A 22,065-nucleotide genomic window follows, 5' to 3' on the forward strand; every position below is an offset into this window, starting at 1 on the left:
CATACTTGCTTAAATTTTTTTTCCTCCTTACTATATTTTCTTTCAAAACAATCTTCCTGTTCACTACAGTTAGAAATTTGAGGTTTGCTCATCTTGTTCTTATAGTTCCAAAATTTAGTTCCTGCTAGGAGTGAATTATGCATATCTACATGTTGAGCTTCAGGCAGAACATCAAGAAAAAGCAATTGCTATTTCAATTTATTAAATGTACTGCAAGCAAATTTCTGACTATAGGACATCTCTGTCAAGAAAATTAGAGTTTTAGAAGTGGAAACTTCCAACTAGTACACATTTACCATTAGTTTATTCTTCACTTGGAAAGAAGAACATAGTGGGGGAACCAGAATACAGTATTTAGTTTTAGGTGGTAGACGAAAAATAAATATTATTTTATTCAAATTTGATTTTCCATAGCTTATATTAAAATTATCATTTTTGTTTATGAGGAAAAATTCCTTTCACATTTCATATAAAAATTATTACAAGTATAATATGGATAGCTAACATATTTATATGTCTAGAAATACAATCTGTAAGATATTCTCCATGTGTATGGAAAAAGAGTTTGGGTTAGGGAGGAATTATGTACATAAATGATCATACAATCAAAGGGGTGAACTAATAAAGAAATGAAAGATTTCTAGGGAAATTTACTAAGAAAAAATACAATCAGGTATTGTGTGTGTGTGTGTGTGTGTGTGTGTGTGTGTGTGTGTGATGTGTATAAAGTCTTGCTCAAACAATAAATTAGAATGACTGGATAAACCCTTAAGATTCTCAGATGTTATAGTCAGGAAAGAGAAAGAAAAGGTTTGCTTTGAGGAGTTTCCATTTGTTCTTAAGGGGGGAAGGATAATTCTGTGTTTCAGTGCCTTAGAACCAAGTTTGCCCTGGAGATGATCACAACTAGAAAAGAGAGCAGTTTGGAGAAGTTAGGATAAGACTTACAGCTTCTCTCCGAGAGAGGGAAAACAATTCAGTTCTTTTTCTAAGAGCAGAGTTTTAGAAGGAGTGGAATGGGGTTAGGGGTAGGAGATGAAGGCACTGAATAACTTAGGAAGGGTAAACCACATTCAGGGAAAAGAGAAGGGTACACCTCAGCTGAGGTTCATGAAGTAAGATACCCAAGACCATTCATGTTATAAAAATAAAGTATTTTAAGTTTCAAACTTTTCTAAAAAGGTATGGCCTAAGATCATTATGTTTCCATTAAGATAAAATGCACTGAACCATAACTTAGTATTTAATTTTGAGGATTAATTATATAAAATTATTACCATTAAAGACCTAGAACATGTTTATTCAGAATTAAACATTATTTCAGTAAGGGATATCTTTGCATTGCTGAGGGTTTGAACACAGTATTCTTTTAAAGAAAAAGATGAAATAGAGCACTGCTGGATCTTTTGGAATTACGCCTCTAAAGTAGAGGGTGGAGGAGCAGTTTTCCCTGATAGCTATGGAGACCATTAAAATTAGCTTCATATAAACATATGTGTGATAATAGAATATGTCCTTATCTGCTTTGCTGTGTTTTAAAAAAAGTATATACATCACAGGTGTTCAACATTATAACTGGACATCTGTATACATTGCAAATGATCACCGCCACAAACCTCGTTACCATCCATCACTGCAGAGCTGGTCCTCTTCACCCACTTTGCAGACCCCCAACCCTTTCCCTTCTGGTAACCACAAGTCTGATCTCTGTATCGGTTTGTTTTTGTTTTATTTTGTTTGTTTGTTTGGCTTTCTTAGATTCCACATGTAAGCGAGATCATATAGCATTTGTCTTTTTCCGTCTAAAATTTCACTTAGCATACCTTCAAGGTCCATTAATGTTGCAAATGAAGGATTTAATTTGTTTTCATGGCTGAGTAGTATTCCATCATGTACACATCTTCTTTATTCATTCATCCATCGATGGACACTTAGGTTGTTTCCGTATCTTGGCTATTGTAAATAATGCTGTAATGAACATAGGGGTGCATATATCTTTTCAAATCAGTGTTCTTGTATTCTCTGGATAAATACACAGTTGAGGAAGCACTGGATCATATGGTAGTTCTATTCTTCATTCTTTTGAGGAATCTACATACTTTTTTGACATAGTGGCTGCAAGAATTATGGTCCCACTAACAGTGTAAAAGGGTTTCCTTTTCTCTTTTTTGATAATAGCCATTCTAACAGGTATGAGGTGACATCTCATTGCTATTTTGATTTTCATTTCCCTAATAATTAGTGATGTTGCACATCTTCTCATGTGCCTGTTGGTCATCTATAAGTCTTTGGAAATATATCTATTCAAACTTTCTGCACATTTTTTAATAGGGTTGTTTTCTCACTGTTGAGTTGTTTGAGTTCTTTATATATTTTGGATATTAACTGCTTAATGGTTATATGATTTGCAAATATCTTCTCCCATTCAGGAGGTTGCTTTTTGTTTTGATGATGGTTTTCTTCACTGTGCAGAAACTTTTTAGTTTGATATAGTCCCATTTGCTTATTTTTGTTTTTGTTTCCCTTGCCTTTGTAGTCAAATCCACAAAAACATTGCTAAAACCAATGTCAATGATGTTATTACCTAAATTTTCTTCTAGGAATTTTACATTTTTTTTTTACATTAAAGTACTTAATCTATTTTGAGTTAATTTTGTGTATGATGTAAGATACTGGTCTAGTTTCATTTTTTTGCATGTGGCTGTCCAGTTTTTCCAACAACATTTATTGAAAACACTATCCTTTCTTCAGTGTATGTTCTTAGCTCCTTTGTGGTAAGTTAATTGTCCATAGATGTGTGGGTTTATTTCTGGGCTCTCAATTCTGCTCCATTCATCTGTGTTTCTGTTTTGTGCCACTACCATACTGCTTTGATCGTTGTAGTTTTGTAGCGTAGTTTGAAACCAGGGAGGGTGATACCTCCAGCTTTGTTCTTCTTTCTCAAGACTGCTTTGGCTATTTGGATCATTTGTGGCTCCATACAAATTTTAGAATTATTTGTTCTTGCTGTGTGAAATATGCCATTGGAATTTTGATAGGGATTGCATTGAATCTGTAGATTGTTTTGTGCAGTACAGCCATTTTAACAATGTTAATTTGTCCAATCAATAAACATGGAATATCTTTCCATTTATTTGTGTCTCCTTCAGTGTCTTGTAGTTTTCAGTGTACAGTTCTTTCCCCTCTGTGGTTAAAATTATTCCTTGGTATTTTTTTCTTTTTTATGCAATTGTATATGGGATTGTTTTTTTAGAGCCCAGTATTACTGTACAGAAAACCACAGATCTCTCTATATATGATATTAGCTGTGGGTTTGTCATATATGGCCTTTACTATGTTGAGGTGTTTCCCTCTATACCCACTTTGTTGAGAGTTTTCATCATAAATGGATGTCAGATTTTTCAAAAGTTTTTTCTGCATCTATTGAGATGATCATATAATTTTTACCCTAGATTTTTTTAGTGGGATGTATCATGTTGATTGACTTGCAATTGTTGAACCATCCTTGTATCTCTGGAATAAAACCCACTCAATCGTGGTGTATGATCCTTTTAATGTATTGTTGGATTTGGTTTGCTAATATTTCGTTGAGGATTTCTGCATCTGTGTTCATTAGTGATACTGGCCTGTAATTTTCTTTTTTGTGTGGTGTTTTCACCTGGTTTTGGTATCAGAGTAATGCTAGATTAATAAATGTATTTGGAAGGTTTCCCTCTTTTTCAATTCTTTGAAACAATTTGAGAAGAACAGATACTAAATATTCTTTGAATTTATCATAGAATTTGCCAGTGAAGCCATCTGGTCCTAGAGTTTTGCTTGTTAGGAGATTTTATTGATTACTGTTTCAATCTCCTTACTAGTATTGGTCTATTCAGATTTTCTATTTCTTCATGATTCAGTCTTAGAAGATTGTATGTTTCTAGGAATTTATCCATTCTTATAGTTTGTCCATTTGTTGACGTATAATTGTTCATAATAGTCTCTTATGATTCTTTGTGTTTCTGTGGTATCTGTTGTAACTTCTCCTCATTTATTCTGATTTTATATGAGTCCTCTCTTTTTGTTAGTCTAACTAAAGGTTTGCTAATTTTGTTAATCTTTTCAAAGCACAAGTTCTTCATCTCATTGATCTTTCCTATTGTTTTTTCATCTCCATTTCATTTATTTCTGCTCTGATCTTTATTATTTCTTTCCTTCTACTAAACAGGGCTTTGTTTGTTCTTATTTTTCTAATTCCTTTAGCATTAAAGTTAGGTTGTTTATTTGGGATTTTTGTTGTATCTTCAGGTAGGCCTATATTGGTATGAACTTCCCTCTTAGAACCACTTTTGCTACATTCCAGAGATTTTGGAATGTTTTATTTCTGTTTTTCACTTGTCTCTAGGTATTTTTTTATTTCTCCTTTGGTATCTCCAATGACCCATTTGCTGTTCAGCAGCATGCTGTTTAATGTTAATGTTTTTGCCATTTTTCCCATTTTTTCCTTGAGATTGGTTTCTAGTTTCATACCATTTTGGTCATAAAATTGCTTGATATGATTTTAATCTTCTTGAATTTATTAAGACTTGCTTTGTAACTAAAATATATCTATCATAGAGAATGTTTCATGTGCACGTGAGAATAATATGTATTCTGATGTATTTCAATGGAATTCTTGAAATACAAGAATTGTATTTGAAAATACAAATTCCTGAAATACATATCTGTTGTCTCTCTGGTGTAATATGTCATTTAAGTTCACTGTATCCTTGTTGATTTTCTTTCTGAATGATCTATCCATTGATGTCAATGGTATATTAAAGTCCCCTACTATGCCTCACTGACATTAAGAAGTTAGAGGAAGAATTCCAAAATGGTGCCTACCAGCATGAGCATTAACAAGGTAGCCTGATGTCATAAAAATGGTTCCTGCCAGTGTCTCAGTTTCCAGGGAGCAGCCCAACCGGTCCCTGCATCTGGCAAATGCTTTGAGATTAGTAAGTGTGCTGGTTTTTGTGTTAAGTGAATCTGTGTGAAAGCCCTTCAAGAGTGGGCTTTCCATTTCCTATAATTCTATAGTTTTCCCCATTTGTTTTCAAAATCGGTTGTTTTGGGTACCTGTCTCTCTGGTGCAAGATCTAGGGATTGGAGTGGAGCTTGAATTTGATTGTGCATCACAACAGCTGGGGTACAGTTTGTTCCCTGGTGAGACTATATCTCTGCCTCTCTTACCTGTCTCATTGTTGTCATTTTACCCTTTGTTTTGGAGGCTCTGTTCATCCAGTTTTCAAGTTCCTTTCCAAGGAAATTATTTAATAGGTAACTGTATGTTTGTTGTGTCCATGGGAGGAGGTGAGTTCAGAATCTTCCTATGTCATCTTAAACCCTCCTCCTCCTTTGCTGTATTCTTTAAATAACAGTTTCCTAAGCTGGAAAAAAATAATGTAACAATATTACTTCAACAGGAAAATATTAACTGGCTTGGACAATAGAAACCTTAAACTTCAGAGTTTAATAGTGGTATCATTATGTGGACTGCATTTCCAAAACATGTTGAAATAGAAATTTTATTCCTTTGTTATTTTTATTTCTAAACAATTTTTATTATTACTGAAAATTTTTCCTAAGGAAAATGCAATTGAACTTTGATTACTGACTTCAAGATTCTAATAACTTTCATTTTAGATGAATCATGGTGCATGCTGTCAAACATATATTGTTCACAAAACACTGTCACACAAAACACTGTCACACTACTCTTGCTTTTCTTCCCAGCATCCAAGAACAGATTTAAACACAAATCAAACATTTCCTGAGAAAGAAAGACTAATTTAATGAATACTCAGATGAAAACAAAGAGCATTTTGCCTTAAATGTTATACAAGAATTCCCCATAAATTGATCAAGATAAGGAGCCCAGTGGTACATGGTAATATTGTGCATGGCTACTAAAGGACAATATTTTTAACTAATATTTTTCAAAAGCCAGTGACATTTAGTAGAACTAGTCTCATAAATATATTATTTCCCATTAAATTACTTAGTGATATCCTTGGTTGTATGTCTAACAGTTAAAATGTTATTTGGCTGTATTTGCTCTAAATTATACATAATTCACTGCAGAATATTTCAACCTGAGCTAAAGAACAAATACTAGACATAAAATGTGAACTAGTGGGTTCAAATTTGATGAACACTGGGGCCTCTTATTACTGCAAGAATGTGTATCTATAAAAAATTGAAATAGGTCAAAATCCTTAAGAGTTATCTATTACTGTGTAACAAATTACCATAAACTTAGACACTTAAAAGAACATACTTTTGTATCTCACAATAACTGTGGACAAGGAATCACAGATTAGTTTTGTTCCCTGAAAGGTGGGAAAGTACTGGTCAGGACTGACTTCTTATCCAAAGGCTCAACTGAGGAAGAATTTGTTTCCAAGCTCACATAGCTGTTGCCTACATTTAGCTCATTGTAGACTGTTAGGCTGAGTACTTCAGTTTCTTGCTGTCTGGAGGCTGAAGTCTTGTCTAATTTCTTACATTTATTCACACGAAACAAAGTTCACTGAATGTGAGGATGTGTAAATGAATGGATGATAGATGGTTTGATAGATAGGAAAATGGATATTTAGCTATATTTTTAGTGTTAATATTCTTTTCATTTTCTTGGCTTCAATATTCTAAATTTATAAATGTTAATCATTATTTAAACCATTTATTTATGAACCCTTTAGCAATAATAATATTAGCATTTGGTTATTACCTATATTATATGTTTTTAAAGACTCTAAAATCCTTCTACCCCTACAATTTGTTCTACTTTTTTGAAAAGGTATCTGGAAGTTCTGGATAATTCACTTTTTTCAGTTAATATATTAAAAAATCCCTTTACCACATGAATATAACCTGGGAGAGTTAACAAAAGTATCCATTAGCATCCATATATGACAGCATAAATCAGCTTGGAATATGAATCCAGTAACCTCATAAGGCCCAGAAGTTCCAGAGAATTCCCATGTTTGCATCAGAAAAATATGTACAAGAATATCTCATGCTCAGGACACTCCTTGGAAGAAAAGATCTAGATGTGATATGAGATGGCCCTGATTTTTATTAATTGATCAGTTATTTAATATTATAACATAATCTTTAATAATTTTCCTGATGAATGGAAATCCTTAGGGCCAAGCAATCCCCTATCAAGCCTGTATTTTTACCCAACAATCACTTCTTGAAGTTTACTGAAATTATGAAGGCCTATCCTCTGCTATTAATGAATTTATGGTCTAGAGAAGATTTTTGGCATCTACTCCTTGGTAGCCTCGGCTGAAACCTCTCTTCAGTCCAAAAGCTAAGAGTACTCTACAGCACAGAAAAATAAAATCAAAGTACTCTCTCCCACAAATTGCCCTCTAATGTTTAGGGGCCTATATATATGTGTGTGTGTTGTAATGAATCTGTTGGGAAAAAAACACTCCTCATTCTTCAGCAGTGTTGGCAAAATGCATGTCATACTTAGGTGAATGTGTGTCTTAAACTAAGGTTTTTGTGTTTAGTGTTCAAAGATGCGTAAACTGAAGCAGCAGACCAGGAGCCATGGGCAAGGCAATTAACGAGTGAGCTAAGCATGAAAACCAAGAAGGTAGAAGGAAATCATTTACTTTCAGGGAAATAAAATGTACCCCCTTCCTATTTTGGTCTTAACCCAGGCTATAAATTGGGTCGGAAATACTAACTTCTGAAAAGACCGAGAAGTTACTTCTTTTTTCTCTAAGACATTGACCAAACATTGATGGACTGAGAAATAGACACATATATGGAACTGGAAGAAGAGAATGGAAAAAAAATTCTTAGTATAGTAATGAGAGGCTTTCTTAATTGAACAACTGATTTACTCATGGTATCTTCCTTAATTTTTACACAAACCCCTTAGATAGATGCTGTTATCCCTGTTTTACAGTAGAGGAAACTAAGCTGCAGAGTTGAGCGATTTCACTAGGGCTCACAATTGGGAAATGGCTCATATAGGATTTGAATCAAGGTCTCTTTAACTCTAAAGACTAAGCTCTTGGTTTAACATGTTTTATTCAGAGATAAATTAAGCACACACCTTGTTAAGTGATAGTCCACTGGCTAAGAACATAGACACGTATAATCCCACTAAAAATCCTGACTAATACAAAGGAGATCTCTATAATGTCACAGCAATTTTCAGAACTTTTTCTGCAGGACACGAAGGACATGGGTTTGAATGAGAAAACTCTCACATTTACACATTTTTACAACTCCTTTAGAAAATCCACAAAATACTCTTGAATTTAAGAAGAAATTTCAAGGATATCATTGGTAGCCTCAGGAGGGTATTGCTGGCTCTCTTGGTAGAGAATTAAAGATGTTGTGATTTAAAAGGCACGCAGCAGTTAAGAAGCATGTTACTAGACAACTCTGAGATTGAAAGTCGCCTAGTAGATAATACGGGAGCTTTCAAAGGAAAATCCATAATATCCTTGGAGAAATTGTTAAAGCTACTCAAGGAATTCGGTTTCAAGGATATTTAGAATATCCATTTAGTTTTCCTGTTTATAACATTATATATAAAAGCCTCATAGTAAATGATAGTGGTTTAATATTTTGGACTTCAGATACCATACAAAGCACATATTAAACAGCAATGGAAAAACATACAACTTGGCTCCTAGGAACTCACTTTTTCTTAGTTTACTCCTACCTAAGTACTGATAATGCAGAAGTTCTCACTTTGTTTTTTTTTTTGGTTAACCTTTTAAATTATTGAGGATCTTAAAAATCTTTTTTGTTTCTGCAGGTTATATCTATTAATACTAAACCATTAAAATATTTATTTATTAATTCACTTAAAATAATAAGTATAAAACATGTTAATTTCAACAAAATACTTTAATTAGAAAATAGTTCTATTTTCCAAATAAAAAATAGTGAAAACAGTGCTGCTTTATATAAAACACATTAATCTCAACAATATACTTTAATTAAAAATAGTTATATTTTCCAAATAAAAAATATTGAAAACAGCACTGTTTTAATTTTTTTTTAATCTCTTTAATTTGTGGCTTAATAGAAGAGAGTCCCATTCTGATATCTGCTTCTGCATTTATCCTGGGGCAATGTTTGCAGTAGGCTGAATAATGGCTATCCAAAGATATGAGGTACTAATCTTGAACCTGTAAATATTACCATTTCCATGTATATATATATATGGAGAAAAGGTTTTTGCAGATGTGATTAAGGATCTTGAGATGGGAAGATTATCTTGGATTATCTGGGTGGGGCTTAAATGTAATTACAAGTGTCTTTGTAAGAAAGAGGCCAGGAGAGATGTGAGTCTTTACCAGACCAGTAATGGAGCGTGACATAGAAAATAATTCTTGCTGATCAGCAAGGCTGATTCCCTGATCTACTAGAGAATCTATGAGTTATTCAATATTGTTTTAATAAATCACAATTGTCTTATATCAACCAGGATCACTATCACTAAATGCAAGCAATTAAGAACTCCAATACACAAAATTGTTGAACTTCTTAGTACACAAATCAAACTCCTTATCCCCTATATTATTTTATATACTCTAAGATTCTTAAAGATAGAACTAACATCCTATTTATGGTTCTAACTTATACTTTGACATAATGCACAGTACATCATGGGCCCAAATTAAATGATTGTTGACTAAAGAATGTATAATTGATTATTCCACTGCAATGTATAGAAGAAAGAAAATCAATGCTTTCCATTACTTTCACAGTAATGTTCAAACACATGGAAAGCCCTTTAAAATCTAGCCTCTGGTTATCATACCAGCCTTATATATACCTGATCATTATATCTTTAATAACTTAGGCAAAAATAAAACTAAATTACTATCCTTTCTCTTAAAGCAAAATGCTATTTCTTGCCTTAAATTATGTAACAAATATTGACTGAATTACCACTGAAACATGAAGCATTTTACTAGGTGCTGGGGGTAAAAATGAGTTAAGTCTGAAACTTCTACTTCTGTCTGTGTGGTAGATCACCTCATTCCTCCTGCTGAGAACATTTAGAAAATTTTAATAAAATATGAAATCAAAACAGAAGAAAACAATCGCTTGGAAGACTTTGGAAAACTACCAACTTAGTCAAGACTTGAAGGACCAAGATCCTAGCTAGAAGGGAAATTCAGAAAAATGACCCTGACATTCTGTGCCTCTTTTTCCTTTATGGCATTTGCCTTTACCAAGCTGTACCTTAGAGGCTGAGAAGCAAAGAAGTTGAGCAGAGATTTACATGGTAAAGGGGACAGGGAGACAAAAAATTACAGTTCAAGACCCAAGAAGAATGAGTAAACACCCCAAGCTTTCAGTTTGACCCTTAAAGGCTATACTTTAGGAAAAGGGTATAGAAAAATACTAACACTGAGTTTCAAATTAGCTAAATCTTAAATGGATTAAAATGATGTTCCTTACACTAACTTCCTATTAGGTGGAAAAGTAAATTCTCTACGCAAAAAAGGTAATATATGGAGTCTTAAATTATCTCTACAGCTTACAATATTCAGACTTCAATAAAAATAATCAGACAGTCAAAAAAAACACACTTAAACAAGCAGAAAACAATCCACATAACTTAAACAGACTCACAGGAGGGAGGTCTAGGTTTTGGAGTTAACAGAAAATAACTTAAATATAAATATCATTCATATTTTAAGAGATTAAAATATGGAGCGTTAACAGAGAAGACAAAAGAAGAATTGAAAGTACAGATGAGACTGTAAGAGACATACCAGACCTAAAGAATAGGCCAAACATACGTATGCTGAGATTCTCAGGCGGAGAAGAAAAATACATGGGGAAGAGGCAATATTTGAAGAGATAATGTATGAGAATTTAAAAAATATATATATATAATGCATATATTTAAGAAGGAATAAAGAAGTATGAACCCCAATCAAGATAAATTTGAATAAGGCTATGCTGAGGCACCTGATAGTAAAATTACTGAAAATCACAATGAAGAGAAAATCTTAAATGCAGTCAGAAGCGGGGTGGAGGGGAAAGACAGACTATTTTTAAAGGAACAAGATTGAGAATGGTAACTGACTTGTAAACAGAAATGAGGGAACCCAAAATGTAATGAAATGGATTTTTTTAAAGGATAAAAGGAAATAACTGCCCATCTTTGATTCTATATCCAACAAAAATGATGTTCAAAAAAACCCAAGAAACAAAAGCTGAAAAAGAACCTTCAAAAACAAAAAACTAAGAAGATTAGTTAAGAGAAATCACCTAATAAGGAGTTCTTCAGGCAGATAAATATTGATTCCAAATGGAAACATGTAAATGAAGGCAGGAATGAAGAACAAAGGGAACAATATATGTATGGATAAATACAAAGGAGAATTGACTCTATAAAATGAGAATAACAGTTATTTTTGAGGTTTATAAGTATGTAGAAGTAACATATATATGAATAAGATCACAAAAGCAAGAGGGAGAGGATTAGATTTAAAGTATTGTAAGTTCCCACAGACATAGAAAACAAACTTATGGTTACTAAGAGGGAATGGGGGGGATAAATTAGGAGTTTGGGATTAACAGATACACACTACTATATATAAAATAGATAAACAACAAGGACCTACTGTATAGCACAGGGAACTATACTCTATAACTTGTAATAACCTATAATGAAAAAGAACCTGAAAAAAAACATATATATATATATATATAAAACATATATATTACATATATATAAAACTGAATCACTTTGCTGTACACCTGAAACTAACACAGCATTGTAAATCAACTATACTTTAATAGAAAAAAAAAATTTTAAATCCCTGAAGTAAAGCCTATTTGAGTAACCTTTAGAAAAAAAAAAGTGTTTTAAGTGCCTTGTATTGTACAAGATGCAAAAAGACTATTTTACATTGATTAAAAGTCAGGAATGTCAAAACAGGAAAACAGTATTTAATTAGCAAATTCATAGAATGGAAAAATAAATAATAAAACAACCCAAGAGAAAAATGAAAAAAAATAATAAAAACAAATTTTAAAAACCTGGTAAACCAAATAAAAACAAATAGTAAGAAGATAGTTGTCAAACTAAGTGCATCAGTGATTATCTGAAATGTAAATGGACTGAATACATTAATGGATAAATAAAGATTGTCAGACTGGATAAAAAGATATTTATATACTGCTTACTAGACACACTTCTTAAATATTATAATGTAGTAAGGTTAAAAATAAAATTATAGAAAGACACCCATAAAAACTCTAACCAGGGCTTCCCTGGTGGCGCAGTGGTTGAGAGTCCGCCTGCCGATGCAGGGGACACGGGTTCGTGCCCCGGTCCGGGAAGATCCCACATGCCGCGGAGCAGCTAGGCCCGTGAGCCATGGCTGCTGAGCCTGCGCGTCCAGAGCCTGTGCTCCGCAATGGGAGAGGCCACAGCAGTGAGAGTCCCACGTACCGCAAAAGAAAAAAAAAAAAAAACTCTAACCAGAAGAAATCTAATATAAAATATAAAAAGTAGACTTTGCAACAAGATGTAGATCTCACATTCTCTGGACAGCCAACTCAGATGGAAATCAGCTGAAATTTTTTGGAGGAATACTCTTAGGATGAGCAACTGTAGGGAGAATAAAGGAAGCAGGTATGGGAATGAGGTAAGATGGGTTCCACCACAGTTAGAATGTGGGCTGAGGCAACTCCATGCATGGAATGAAGCTAATAAAGCCCTTCAGAGTTGCCTGATTCGGAGGGAGATGACTAAGAATTATAAAGTTTCCATCAACCAATTGCTACGTGTAGGCTGTCATTTGGAAGGGAGCTTGACCTTGGGCTAATTAGCTTACTTTAGCGGAAGACTAAAGTCGAGGACTGTCAGTCAGAAGCACTTCCGTTAGCTGGGAGAATACCTCCTTCAATCCTGAAGGGGAAATTAGGGAGAACAGCACAGACTCAACTACACATGACTTGTTTGTTCAGGAACAGAAAATGGCACCACTTATATGTACTTATTTGTCCCAAACATCATTTGTGACTCTAATTTTCACAATAATCATATAAGATGAGTATGTATTCTTATCACAATCTTATTGATGAGAAAATTGAGAATCTGAAAGGTAAGGTCAAGAAAATATTAAAGTTGGAAATCAAACCTAAGATGACATGACTCTAAGGTTTCCATCTTTCTGCCATATATACAATTTCTAGACTAGTAAGAAATTAAGTTAACTTTAAGAGGAATTTCATGACAAAAAAAACATATATTTAAACATTAAGCATAGAGCTTATTTTTCTAGTATATTTCCATCTATTTCATTTTTCTGTGCTATTCTTTTCTAAACAAATGATACTTTAACTCCCTAAATAGTTTTATTTCAGTCTGAAGGAATGTGATTCTATGACTTAAAAGCACTCTAGAAGCTAGATTCAAACACTTTAAGATTATTTAGTATAGGTAGACCCAAAGGCAAGCCAGTATGAGAAGTACTAATAATATGATTTTCTCTACATAAGAGGGACCATGAATTAAATTTTTCTTTATTCTCAAGAGATTTCAATTGTGAGCATTTCCAATCAAGAGTTTTCAAATGTGATCATTTCCAATGACCAGCCATACCATTCTAGTGCTACCATCTTGGAGTATATTGTATACAATTGCCCAAGTGTTTGGAATCAAGATATAAAATGAAAAAAATCACTGTGTACTTTGGCTTAATTTGGAGAGATTCTGCAATGGTCACATTAATCCTCTAAAATTCTATTTATACTGAGAAGTATAGATCTCTTGGGGGAGATTAAAAATATGTGTAGGAAATGAAAATGTAAGTTAATTTCACTTGATAATTCAAAGAAAAAGAAGTCAAGGTCAGGACTTCCCTGGTGGCAGGAGTGGTTAAGAATCTGCCTGCCAGTACAGGGGACACAGGTTTGATCCCTGGTCTGGGAAGATCTCACATGCCACAGAGCAACTAAGCCCGTGCACCACAACTACTGAAGCCCGCAGGCCACAACTACTGAAGCCTACCCACCTAGAGCCCGTGCTCCACCACAAGAGAAGCCACCGCAATAAGAAACCCATGCACAGCAACAAAGAGCAGCCCCCCTTTGCCGCAACTAGAGAAACCCCATGCACAGCAACGAAGACCCAAACGCAGCCCAAAATTAATTAATTAATTAATTAAAAAAGAAGCAAGGTCAATTATGGCATCTATTTCTAATAGAATCATATGGTTAGATATCCCCTTAAGAATCAATGTGTGTGTGTGTGTGTGTGTGTGCGTGTGTGTGTGTGTGTTAGGCTTCAGCTATGGCAAGGTGATATCACTCTGTTGAGCATCTATAAACTTGACAGAGATGCCACCAGGTATCTATACATCTTGAAAGCTAACACAAAATCAGTTGGTGCAATTATGCGATTTAGCTGCATTTGTGGTGCTAATTTATCTACTGGCATCTGTAAATGACTTTATTATAAAAAATTCAAAGGCTCTGCTAAAAGCCAAATTAGGCTTGGTAGCAACACAAAAACATTATCAACCAGGGAAATCTCTAAAAGAACCAGCAAACAAGGAAACATCAAGTAATGTCTGGAAAGACATAAAATGTGATATCAATTCATTAAGTGCTGACTATTGTTTTAGTTGAGATCTGAGTAAAAGTGTATTGCTGCTGGGTATGCCGAGTGTCTCTACTGGGATCTAATTTACCTTTTTCCTCTCAGATATTTCACAGGCAAGGTAACTAGGGCCTGAAGTTATTAGCAAGTTACAGATGTCAAAGTTCAATGACTGCTCAATGAAGGAGAGGAAACAAATAAAGAAAAGACATGCCTTTATATCACAATTCCTATATATATATTTGGTATACTTTGAACATCAATCAAAAGAATAAATTAGAAAGCATTTGATCAAAAGGTAATGAGCCTTCAAAATTCATACAGAAAGTAATTGACATATTAATAATGTTGATATTTGGACTGCTGATGCCAATGACAAAGTGAGATACTCATTGAAGAAAAGGGTAGAAAAGAAGTTTTTGTAAAGGCAAGAATAAAATTATTTCTTTTATTTGAATCTCATAAAGTCTGTCAGATTTAGTCACAGATATAACTTCTGTCTCATGAAGTTCCTGGTAAAATGTTAATTTGACTAGAAATTTAAAGGTTATTTGAGCTGACATCCTCATTTTTAAAAAAGATTCAAAAAGTTTAATGGTTGCTCCACTTGTGATTGAGATTGAAATCCATCAATCTATTAGCCAATGTCCTTTCTTTCTCAGCTGTCTTTCTTTCAATCATATTTAGCAATAGAAAAAGCCTCCCCCTTTCGGGGCAATTTTTAGCTAAAAGAATTTATTCACTAAACAGTGATCTTTATTTAAAGGCCAATGGCAGATTTAAAGTCTTAGAATTACACCTACCATCAAACTTCAAGAAAGTTCACAAATGCAAGCCACTGAGCAAATAAAAAGAATGGCTTATGGGTGGGCTTTCAAATAGAACATGGCTCATTCTTCAAATGGCTTGAAGGGACAATAAATTCAAGACTTATTAGATCAGAAATGTTGGTCTTTGGTCTTTGAATGAAAACGCCACAGTAGCCTGAGTTTCAGATCTTACGAATAGGTGTTCCTAATGCTTTCTATGCACATGAGGAGAGATATCTACAAAGGTTGTAAGGCAAGTTGACAATATTCTTTTATAGATGAAATCTAGCAATTTACGTTGATTTTATTTCCAGACAAATCAATAACCAGATGATGTGTATAGGGAAGGAAGATACTTAAAACTTAGGCACTAATTATCATTTCGTAGTGCCATCCAGGTGTACCCAAGTCATTTATATAGCTGAATTTATCATCTGGATAAACAAAGTACATTTAAATGTTACCAGCAGAAGGAATTGCTTAAAACGATATAGTTGAGTTTTCTGTGAATGGTAAATGGGTAAATTGACCTATGGCAATAATCACTATGATCACAAAGAATGCTGTTGCAGCCTTTGCCCTTTAGTGCAGTATGCTATGCACTGTATGTAATAGGTATAGAATAGGATTGAAATAAAGTATGCAGGACATCATCAAAATGGAATTCAGAGTGTCATCATCCTCTTCCTCCTTCTACAATGTGGTTAATGATTTGTAACTGTGTCATAGCTTGATTCAAGTTAGATATACTATAAAACATTAAAATCTGTTGGTTCATAAATTGAGTGACATTCACATGTTTACATATTCATACACTAGATGATATCTCACTGTTCCAATGTGATTGTCAGAAAGGAAGAGATTTTCCTCTACTCTTCTAGGTTCCTCTGACTGGTCTAGGAATTAAGTTGATGTGAGACAGACTAACAGGGGAAAATCAAGCAGAAGTTTAATAACATACATTGGAGAGACCCAGGAAAACTGAGCAACTCACCAAAATGACTGAAACCCTCACCTTAAATGCTGTCTTCAGCTAAATACAAAAATGGTTTTGGGAGTAGTGGTTTGGGACTTCAAAGGGGAGGAAGGCAATTGACAAGGAGACAGAAAAGCAAATGTTTGGTAATCAAATATTTGTTGCACCTTGCAGAGACAATGTGACGCAGAGAGGAACAACAAACAGGCTTAACAGACTTTGCTAGGTTCTTCCCTGTCTACCACACCTAGTTTATACTGAAGTTACCTATGGCGATAGCTTCCTTCCTGGAACATATCCTCTTTTTATATTCTTTTAGGCATTTAAGAGGAAAGTTAAAGGTTCTTCCTGAATCTTTTGGGCCTTAAAAATAATGAGGCTAAATTAATCCTTATGCCAAAGAGACACATTTTGGGGGTGGCAAATTTTGCTCACCTACATGGTATATTTGACAACCTTATGTATCTAAAGTGAAATTGACAATAGAGGAGGGAAAAAATCGTTACTTCAGTCTGGTGGAATCAAGGACCACTGTATGGAAGTGATGCCTCTGACCAAGAAGTTGAAGATTTGGTGAGAAAATGAAGGTATCCTAGGCCATAAATTGTTTGTAGCACAATCACCCAAATCCAGCTGACAGAAACTGGTGACTTGATACCAGTGTACTCAACCATTATTTATCCTGATGCTGTGTTTGGCTAGGATATCTAATGACATTTCACCTATATTCAATCACTTCTTAATGTTTTAATATTTGTTCAGGTATCCTTTGGGCTTTTGTTAAAACTGTTTTGAGGATAATTTAAATTTTTATATGTATCACATTTTTTACCATCTTATGAATGCGAAGATTGTTGTATATTTGGATTTTTTTCAATTTTATTTGCTTTCAGTCACACTACTATATGTGTGCAATTTGTATGATCTTGTAGTCAAAAATTTAATTACTTAAATTTTACTTTTTAAAAGACATCCCAGTGAATGATTTTTTAAAAATCCAAAACATTTAAAAGGTATTTCTTTTTAGGAAAATTAGCCATTTGTCAAACTGATGATTAGACAGAACGATTTAAGTAAAATTTAAGTTTGATTAAATAATTGGAATTTAATTAAATTTAAATGTAATTTTGGGACTTCCCTGGTGACGCAGTGGTTAAGAATCCACCTGCCAATGCAGGGGACAGGGGTTCATCCCCTGGTCTGGGAAGATCCCACATGCCACGGAGCAAGCAAGCCTGTGTGCCACAACTACTGAGCCTGCACTCTAGAGCCCGAGAGCCACAACTACTGAGCCCACGTGCCACAACTACTGAAACCCGCGTGCCGAGAGCCCAAGCTCCGCAACAAGAGAAGCCACTGCAATGAGAAGCCTGCTCACCTCAACAAAGAGTAGCCCCTGCTTGCTACAACTAGGGAAAGCCTGTGCAAAGCAACGAAGACCCAACGCAGCCAAAAATAAATAAATAAGTTAATTAATTTAAAATATATATATATTTTAGGACTGCAAAATATATGCAAAAACCCTCAAAGACATCTGGTCATTTTTTTTCAAGTGATTTTAAATAAAGTTGCATTTTCTTATTGCTTTCTAGTGTTCCCTAACTTCAATTGTTGTTTGATCAATATGTAGAAGGAGATAAGGGAAAGACTACTCTATAGTATAATGTTCTAATTCAAGCTAACCATATACTTCACACTTGGCCAATATCGTAAATTCTTAGTTTATATAAGAGCTTGTATTACCATATCATATTTATGTTTTAATAACTGCATTTCAATAAAATTGATTTTATGTGCAGTCAAATATATACCATTTTATGTGTTTAAAATGATTATCATAGACTTCATGGGGCTGCAACTGCTATGACATGTGGTTGGAATAAGCAAAGCCTTATGTAGTGTGATATGAATGACATTTTTTGCTAAAAATGTGCTAGATTCCAGAGGACCTTTGTAAGATAAAAACAGCCCAAAGGTCCTGAAGGAAAGCACATTTTGACAGTCACCATTAGCAAAGTTCATGTGTGATTGAATGGAAAGAACACTAGTCTATAAGTCTTGATTTTGTCTTAACTCTGTCTTAGGCAACTCAAACTTTCTAGGCCCCTTTTCTATTGCAAAATGTTGGATTTTTATTTGATGATTCTAATCTTGCTTTAAATGTGAGTATATGTTTCTGGTTTAACATTGAGCTAAGAGGAAATGGGAGGTTCAGACAGGGATACGTAAGGGTGGATTCAAATTACAAGAATGAATTTTGAGAGATAGACCCGCCAAAGAGAGTGAATGACTCTATGTGGATCTGGGTCTCCAGGAAGAAGTCATAAGAGAAATATTTGAAACCGAGTTGAGAGAGAACTGATGTATATTTTAGCAATTCTATCTTTCTCTCTTGGCATTACTTCCTATTATAATAGAAATATATTATTTTTATTATATTTCTCTGTATACCTAAGGCTTACAGATTTATGCTAATTTTTAAAGGGAGGAAGCTATTCTCTCTGGATTACTAAACTTTAGCCAATATATTTAAGGAACAATTAATTGACCTGTACCTTCCAAAGCAGTGGCTGCATTAACTGAATTTTCTGAATTATGCTTGCGATTAGACTGCATGATTTAGGCATTATGTGTATACTTGAAAAAGCTATTTCTGAGATATTAATAGTGCTTTTATTTGATTCAGAAATCAAAGTAAAGTCTTTCTTAAGGCATTCTATAACTGGCATTAACTCTTCTACCACAAAGAGGTTATCTTAAGTTGTAAAAATGATAATTATAAATATTTCTAGGTCTTGGAATCTTCAGTAATAGCTGTCATGTAGCTCATTTTAAGGTTCAATTCTCCACCCTTTGTCTAACTTCTTCTTGAGATTTCACTTTTGGTTTGTCAAATATTTTTCTTGAGAGTGCTATCTGGTGTAAAATGGTGCATGACTGTTTAAATTGTATTTACGTAAATACCAGAATCCCATTATGAACCTCTGATATAACCATGAAATGGTACAGTATCTCTTATCAAATATGTCTTGAAGAGGGCATAAATCAAGCTTCAAAGATAGTGCTAGTATTCATGAATAGTTTACAAGAGTCAAGCAAAGCTACTGGAAGATGAGAGAGCAGACATGAGCCATCTCTACCAAGCTACACAACCATGAGACCATTCAGACCACAAATTATCAGACATTTGGGTGTCACCCTAGACCATCCAGCCACAGGGAAGATAGCCCAGACAAGAAGAACTACTCAGCCAACTTAGAGAATTATGAAAATAATGAATGTTTACTCTTTTAGGCCACTAAGTAGTTTCTGAGTAGTATATTACACAACAAAAGCTAAGTGATGGAAGGATAGTGTGATCCAGTAGTAATTCCAGGGTGTTAATTTTTTTGGTGGTGTACACATTTTTAAATTTTGGTTTTGGTTAATTTTTAAACAGGCTTAAGGGCTAATGAGTAGAAATCAATCTAGAAGACGTGTCTATGTTCCAGGAAAGAGAAGTGATATTTCTAGTTAACACTAAATGAAAAATAAACAAATAGTGTCTAAATAAGAAAAGTTGTATGTGGGAAGATCTATTGTAGTAGAAAGAAAAGCGAATGGATTATTCTGTTGGGGTTTGGTGTTGGGAAGTTGAGGTAAGAATTATTTGTTCGCTTTCCATTTTCTTGTGAGGTAGGTTGTAGGGCCACCCACTGAGCCTGAGAAGAAGGCAATTCAGTGTTTTTAAATACTGCTGTGAAGATGAGAGGCAGAGCTGACTAGAGGAATATATTAGAACTGACAGTATCTTTTGAAAACATGAAAGACTATAGCTGAGAGTTTGTTTCAATTTTGTGATTTTTATTGCACAAAAATGCACTGTATTAGTCATATATAAAATATACAGTAAGGCTATTCTCTCCATATGTAAGTGTCAGAAAATGAAATGTATACCTTTGAGGTTTGAGCACGAGTTCCCCTCACATTGCCTTGGTTGAAAGACCTCTCAATACTCTGTTCTCTTAATGCCCAATCCTTAGATTCCAATCCTCAAAGGAAATGTGTTTTTTCATTTTTATCAATGATCATTAATCCATGTTTAGAGACAGCAATTTTTTTTTAATAATCGTGTCAAAGTTTAAAATTTTTGGAGATGTCTCCCTAAAGCCCTCATCCAGGCTCTTTGTGGGAATTAGTGATGCTCCTAATTAATCGTCAGTTTTGGGTTAACTCAAGAAATAAGGACAATCATGAATAAGAATAATAATAATAGTACAAACTATGGTTTAAGAAGTTAGATATCACTGTTTATAAATATACACATACACAAAGACACGTGCACCACATACATATTCAACTTGTCCTCGGTCACACAACAGCAAGTGGCAGAGCTAAGAGACAAACCCAGGGAGTCTAGTTCTAGAGTCTGTGCTTTTAACTACTAGGCTGTTTTGCCTTTGCAAGGTTCTGGATCATTTTTATCATATTAGATGAACATATTCACAACAGACATTCAGAGATTGCCAGTGCTATTTGACAAATATATTAAGCTATCAAAACTCAGACGAACTATATCCTTCTACCAGGCAGAAATGTTTTGAATCAAACACAGATAAGTGCATGGATACAATTTTTAGTGATACCAGCAGTCAGAAACGTATACATAGACAGTATGTAATAAGGGGGATTATTTCGGTATTTATTTGGTTCTTCAAACTCTATTTAAACATCCTGGGGATGTAGAATTCATTATTCACTTGCACAAAATTAGGAAATGATTATATAAATAGATAAGTGTGTATAATATCGGAGAAATGCCTGAATAGCAGTGTGTTGCATAAGAATGATAAACCTAAAAGATAATAATAGTTTTTGTTTAACAACCTTCCAAGCGACTGAAATCAGTAATTAAATGTATTCAAATCTGCAATGAAAGAGCTCAAACAATGTATATGTACTTAAACATGCACATTGTTAATGATGTTGAAAGCCTAGGAAAATGTAATCACAAAACTCTGGTGGAAGAAACAGGTCGTAATACTTGGGCAATGGTTCCTGGAAGGGAAAAATTACTAAAATAATAAAACTGTTTTTGTGACGACACTCAGAATTTGTGATTGTCATTCACACAAAGCTCATTGATAATCCAACAATAAGCAAAAGCTTACAGGTCTCAAAATACTGTCAGCTGGATTAAATTAAATATTTAAAAATATTGTAATGGTGTCTTTTAAAATTATATTTATTTATTTATTTATTTGCGGTACGCGGGCCCCTCACGGTTGTGGCCTCTCCCACTGCGGAGCACAGGCTCCGGACGCGCAGGCTCAGCGGCCATGGCTCACGGGCCCAGCCGCTCCACGCCATGCGGGATCTTCCCGGACCAGGGCACGAACCCACGTCCCCTGCATCGTCAGGCAGACTCTCAACCACTGTGCCACCAGGGAAGCCCTATATTTATTTTTTAATACAGTAGGTTCTTATTAGTCATCCATTTTATACACATCAATGTATACATGTCAATCCCAGTCTCCCAATTCATCCCACCACCACTCCCATCCCCTGCCACTTTCCCCCCTTGGTGTCCATACGTGTTTTCTCTACTTCTGTGTCACAATTTCTGCCCTGCAAACCAGTTCATCTGGGTTTCCACATATATGCGTTAATAT

This window comes from Leucopleurus acutus (assembly GCF_964270905.1).
Source record: "Leucopleurus acutus genome assembly, chromosome: 11".
NCBI lineage: Eukaryota > Metazoa > Chordata > Mammalia > Artiodactyla > Delphinidae > Leucopleurus > Leucopleurus acutus.